The sequence below is a fragment of the Mus caroli genome, chromosome X (assembly GCF_900094665.2).
Source record: "Mus caroli chromosome X, CAROLI_EIJ_v1.1, whole genome shotgun sequence".
In the NCBI taxonomy this organism is placed as follows: domain Eukaryota; kingdom Metazoa; phylum Chordata; class Mammalia; order Rodentia; family Muridae; genus Mus; species Mus caroli.
The window spans coordinates 108,394,679-108,401,197 of NC_034589.1; positions in this window are offsets into that span (position 1 = coordinate 108,394,679).

Consider the following 6,519-nt stretch of genomic DNA (forward strand, 5'->3'; position numbering starts at 1 on the left):
GGTTTCTGCTTCCCTATCTAATGCAGTCTCAGGTCCTGTGCGCAATTGGATTGGAGCAGAGAGGAGATAATTTCTTAATGTATATTTATTGTTGGACTTAATTGCAATTGTATGGGTTGAGAAGACTGTGTGATATTTACATGCATGCACATAATGTACATTTAAAATTGCAAATTTCATGGGAATTATTCAAGACCATTGCCTCTTCTCTACTTAAATATGATATATGTATCTTCTTGTTCTAATTATGAAAATTAAAATTACACAGTAGTTTATAATATGGCTCTTTTAAGGTTAAAATGCATATTCACATGAATTCAATCAAACATTCTTTCATATATGCATTGGTTACACACACTTCCTTTTTACAGAATTATTTGTTCAGATCAATTGCCATGAACAGATTGATCAGTTCAGAATACCCAAGATACAATTCATAAACCACATGAAACTTAAGAAGAAGGAAGACCAAAGTGTGGATACTTTGATCTTTCTTAGAACATGGAACAAAATACCCATGGAAGAAGTTACAGAGCCTAAGTGTGCAACAGAGACTGAAGTAATGACCATCCAGAGACTGCCCCACCTGGGGATCCAACCCATATACAATCGCCAAACCCAGACCCTATTGTGGATGCCAACAAGAGCTTGCTGACAGAAGTCTTATATAGCTGTCTCCTGAAAGCTTCCACCAGTACCTAGCAAATGGGGAAGTTGATCCTTTCAGCCTACCATTGGACTAAGCACAGGGCCCCCAATGAAGGAGCAAGAGAAAGTACCCAAGGAGCTGAAGGGGTTAGCAGCCCCATAGGAGAAACAACAATATTAACTAACCAATATCCCCAGAGCTCCCAAGGATTAAATCACCAACCAAAGAGTATATGTGGTGGGACTCATGGATCCAGCTGCATATGTAGCAGAGTACGTGGCCTAGTTGGTCATCAATGGGAGGAAAGGTCCTTGGTCCTGAGAAGGCTCTATGTCTCAGTATAGCAGAATGCCAGGGCCAGGAAGCAGAAGTGGGTGGGTTGTTGAGCAGGGGCAGGAGGAGGAGACAGGGAGTTTTCAGAGGGGAAACCAGGAAAGGGGACATTTGAAATGTAAATATAGTAAATATCTAATAAAAATGAATAAATTCTTCTTGTCTCTTTATATATTCCTTGTTACCAGTCTTAATTAGGAGAAAGCTGGCAGTTTTTGTCCTATTTTATATATTGTCTTTTTATAGTGATGGTTATTTTCCATGATAAGCAGATATTTTTCTAACTGGACGCTGTGACATTTATTTGATTTTATGAGCCATTGGAATCACACAAAATCACTTCCTATGTCAGTATCAACATCTTGAAGTGTTTTACCTGTGATATCTTCTAATAGTTTCAGTGTTTTAGGTCTTAATTTAAGATATTTTGCTCCAATTTAAACTTTTGTTTTGTGTAAAGGAATGTCTTATTATTTATATTCTGTAAAAATTTCTAAATGTATATAATATATATTGATCACCTTGATCACATCCACCTCTATTATCTGCTCTATCCCTCCTCAGACTTCTTCATTTGATATCTTTCACAATCTCAGGTCTACCATTCATAAATAATTAATAGACTCACTGAGTGCAGTTAATGCTGTCCATATAAACATATGAATATGTTCATTCACTGGGGTATGAAGAACCTATCAGTGAGGAAAAGTGATCCTCCCCCAAATTCTATCAACTACTAGTAGCTCTTCAGCTCACCTGTGGGGCCTTGAGAGCCTTTCCATTTAGGGTAAGATCTAGGGGACAAATTTCACACATTATTTGACGTGTAATTATAACGTTACCAGAGAACTATTTGTTGAACAGGCTGTATTTCCTCCTATGTATAATTTTGGCATCACAGTTGAGAATCTTTTGGATGCAGGTATGTGATTGTGTTTCTTTCTCCTCAATAATGTCTGTTCTCCCAGTCTGTGTGCCTTCATACTAGTCTGATGCTACATTTGTTAATGTAGTTCATGTAGCTCCAGAGTATATATTAAAATCTGCTCTCAATTGATTTGGGTATTTAAGGACTTTTAATTTTAGGAATGTTTCTCTTATTTCCATCAGCAATGTTAGAAAGATTTTTACAAAGTTTGCACTGAACCTGAAGATTAGTTGTATTATATGACCATTACAGCAATATTAATTTCCATTGTCCAAGAACTTTGGATTTTTTCATCTCTCTGTAATGTCTTCAGTTAATTTCTTCAATATATGTGTACATAGATGTATAGTTAATTTTTGCTATAACTACCATTTGAATATTTAGTTAGGCACTTTCTTAGATATCTTGAAGCTACTATGAATGCAGTTTATTATTTGATTTTATTTTCAGTGGTTTCATTGCTTATGTAGAGAAAAGCTTATAATTTTTTCAGTGCTAATTTTGAATCCTGCTACATAACTGAAAATGATTATCTGTTTTAAGTCTTTGCAGTAATGGATCATAGAATCAGAAGGACAATAAAACAGAATAATTTGACTTTTTAAAAAAGTTTCCTATACTTTGTTATTTTGTCAAAGACTTCAAACCCATATTGAATAACAGTATTAAATTATATTAAACATTTTTATTCATAATTATGTGAATATTTTTATCATAATTTAACCAAGTATATCTTTGAATAGAAGATCTATATAAATTATTATTCTTAATTTAATTTAATTTTTTACTTATTCAATTAAATCCCACTCACTGTCCACCCTGGTATCCTCCTCCCAAAATTCTTCCCCATTCCCCATCCCCTTCTCCTGTGAGTTGGTGGGGGCCCCCCTATGTATCCCCTCCCAACCGTGGCACTTCAAGTCTCTGCTAGGTTAGTCACTTCCTCTCCCACTGAGGCTAGACAAGGCAGCCCACCTAATAGAATAGATCCCATTTATAGGCAAAAACTTTTGGCATAGGCCCCATTACATTTGTTCTGGGCCCTCATAAAGGCCAAGCTGCACATCTTCTACATATGTGGGGGAGGCCTAGGTACAACCGGTGTATGTTCTTTGCTTAGTGGTTTACTCTCTGAAAGCCCCAAGGGTACAGGTTAGTTGACTCTAATTGGTCTTCCTGTGGAGTTCCTGTTCCCTTCAGGCCTGCAATCCTTCCCCCTACTCTTCCATTTGAGTCCTCAAGCTTTATCCACTGTTTGGCCATGGTTATCTATACCAGTCTCAGTCAGCTGCTGGGTGGACCCTTATAAATTATTTGTATACAAATTATTTTTATATACATAATTTTATTATAATCTTAATTCCTGTTTTTTTCTTATAATTTTTAAATTCATTATAAAGTTAAAGAGAATGTCTTCTATTTAATGTTTCAGGTTTTTTAATTATAATAATCACATTTAGGGTTTAGTTTTACTTCATACATTTAATACTTGTTGAAGTTTTCTATTGGTTTTGAGTTTAAAAAACAATCTAAGAAAAATATCAGCTCTCAATATTTACCTTTGGAAAGATATTATGTTTTATATCAAACCAGGATGCCTGTTTGTTACTTGTGGAAAGGAGAAATAAGAGAAGAAACTGCTATCAGGTGCACTAGGAAAATATTAAATTAAAAGTTTGTTTCTAGAAAATAGTATATCTGGATCATTTTTGAGGCAGTTTTTTACTCATTTCCATAATAGCTGCACAAACGACATTCACTACCCTAAGTGGAGATACCATTTTGTCTTCTTTTTTTTGCCATCATTTATAATTATTTGTTCTTTTAATGATAGCTGCTTTGATGGAGGTAATATAGTATCTCAGGTTAGATTTTATTTCCATTATTTTGAAGTCTAAAGATGCTGAATATTTATTCATATATGTCTTATTAATTATAATTTATCTGCAAATATGGTTTTGTTCTTTTCATTTCCCTTGTATTTATTCTATTATTTATAGGAATCCAAGTTACCTTAGAGTAGTGTGCTACAGAAACACTTGCATATCTATGGTCATCACTGCATTATTCCTAATAGGCAACATTGGAATCAGCCTAGGTATGCAAAAAGAGATTAATAAATAAGGAAACTATGTTATCTATAAAGAGTAGCTATTATTAATCCATAAATAATATCATAATGATAACATTTATGTAAAATAAACTTAAATGAATATTATCATATTAAGCAAAATGAGCCAGGCTCAAGAAAACAAATGTTATATACTATTTTATAGTGAAAGTCCAGATTGGCTTTGTGTGTATGTGTGTGTGTGTCTGTGTGTGTACATAAATGCATGACATGAGTATGTATATAACACAGCTGAAATCCAAACACTCAATAACTATGGCAAGGTAATAAGCTCAAGACAGTTTGCACTACGTGGTTCAACCCTTATAAAAGGAAAGGTAGAACAATGAGATGGCTCAGCAGGTGAAGACATTTGTTGCGAAACCTGACAAGTTGATTCATACCATACAGACCCTCTCCGATAATGAAAAAAAAAAAAAAGATAAATTGTATTCTATTTAAAATCTGGGCAATTATGTTACTGTTTAGTTTTCAAATATATATAAACTATTAACCATTGTTCCATTATAAATCATAGTCCATGAATAATTACAATTTTCAAGGCTTAACTGGTATGATAAGCATCCTATGCTTTCTGAACAACTTCCAATTTAGGCTATAACTTTGGGCATCAATATGTAAATGTATTAAAAGGAAAGGCCAATGTCTATTTTCAAGATATACTTGAGGAAGTCGAGGATGTGGAAATAAATAATGATATCCAAATAACATTGTATCAAAGAAATGTAACCTTTCCTTATACTATTTATTCTTCTAAATTTTAGTCTTTAATAAGCAAATATATGCTGGGTTTTTATGTATGAAACTTTCATCAAAATTGACAATTGCAGGTTGTATTAATAAAGTTGCTGTAAATTTGAAAGAAAAGGAATCAAAATTTATTTGATAGTGACATATATAATCTTTTCTCCTATCTGATATATGGTATGCTGGAGAATTATTGCCAGTAGCCTTGGTGTCTATGAGTCTTTCATGCTACACTCTCAATATGCTATGTAAAATATTCCTGCTAATGCTATTGTGGATAAAGCTGAATATTCTGTGTTTGGATTTAATACTCACTTCACAGGAGGAAACAGAGTTTTTCTTGCAAATCAGGTCCAAATCTGTGGCTGGAGAAGTCATTGGCACAAAGTTAAAAGAGATTATTTTGTTAAACAGATATGACATGGTTTTAAAATGTTCTTATAAACAGTTTTCTTTGTGCTTATACATTGTGGTGGCTACCAATCTCAACTGTAGAAGAAAAAACTTATTCTTTTGCATAGTATAGCAATTACTGCAATCACTCATTAATGGTTAGAATAATTTATTGTGAAATAATATCCTAATGGTCAGTCATAAATGGAGGGAACCAACTATCAAACCGTATCCAATCTTCCAAAGTTAAAAAAAAAAAAAACACATACAAATCAGATTGAAAATACAGAAAAAGTGGTAAACGTAGGGGTTCAGTATAATTTCTTCCAGAGTAAAACATTCATTCCTAGAGAGATCATGGTAGGAGTAACTCACATGGCTTGAGAAGCTTGTAAAATTTCCGGTACTTATATGACCATCAGTGAGGTGATGTAAGTAATAAACAACTGCTAGGATACAGGAGACTTTTCAATGATTTTCATGTTGTGTAGAGAATACATAGTGAAACATTCAGAAACTGCTAAACTTATGGAGGCATGGGCTTTTTTGGTGAAGCAACTGTCTAAATCATCCAATGTCCTCTTACTTATCCCTCACGTGCCCTACTATAGATGATATTTTTGTTGAATGACAAAGAGAGTGGTTCTTAACTCAGTGTTTTCAATCTTCCTAATGCTGTGAACACTTAATACCATTCTTCATGTTTTGGTGATGCCCAAACCATAAAATTATTTTTTGATGCTACTTCATGACTGTGATTTTGTTACTTTTATGAGTCGTAATATAAATACATAATATGTAGATCTTCTTAGGTGTCCTCTGTGAGATCCTCATTAGATCTCCCAAAAGAGTTATAACCGTATCCAATCTTCCAAAGTTAAAAGGTTAAAAGGTTAAAAGTTAATAGGTTGCAAACCATTGACTTAAATGAATCAGTTTCTTGGGTCTATTATCTGTGTTCCATCTGTAGTAAATTCATATTTGGTTTTCATATTTCCAATGAAAAAAATCAGTCAGCAATTACTTATAACTTATTCATTTAGCCTCAAAGAACAGAAATTCTAAGTTTAACATTTTAGAAGTAATCATTATATTGTAGGAGTTCCCCTAACCTTTTTATCTTGTTCTCATTCCCTGTTGTTAAAAAAAAAAAAAAAAAAAAAAAAAAAAAAGTAAATGAAACCTTCTCTCCAGACCATGATTTGTAAAGGCTTTACACTGAAACTTGATTGCATTTTATGTTCCATGAAATTCATGTATTGACACCATGATATTTGGAGAAGGGAGGCCTCTGGAAGTTAGGAAATCCATAAGGTCTGTGTCTTAAGTGGAGAAAAG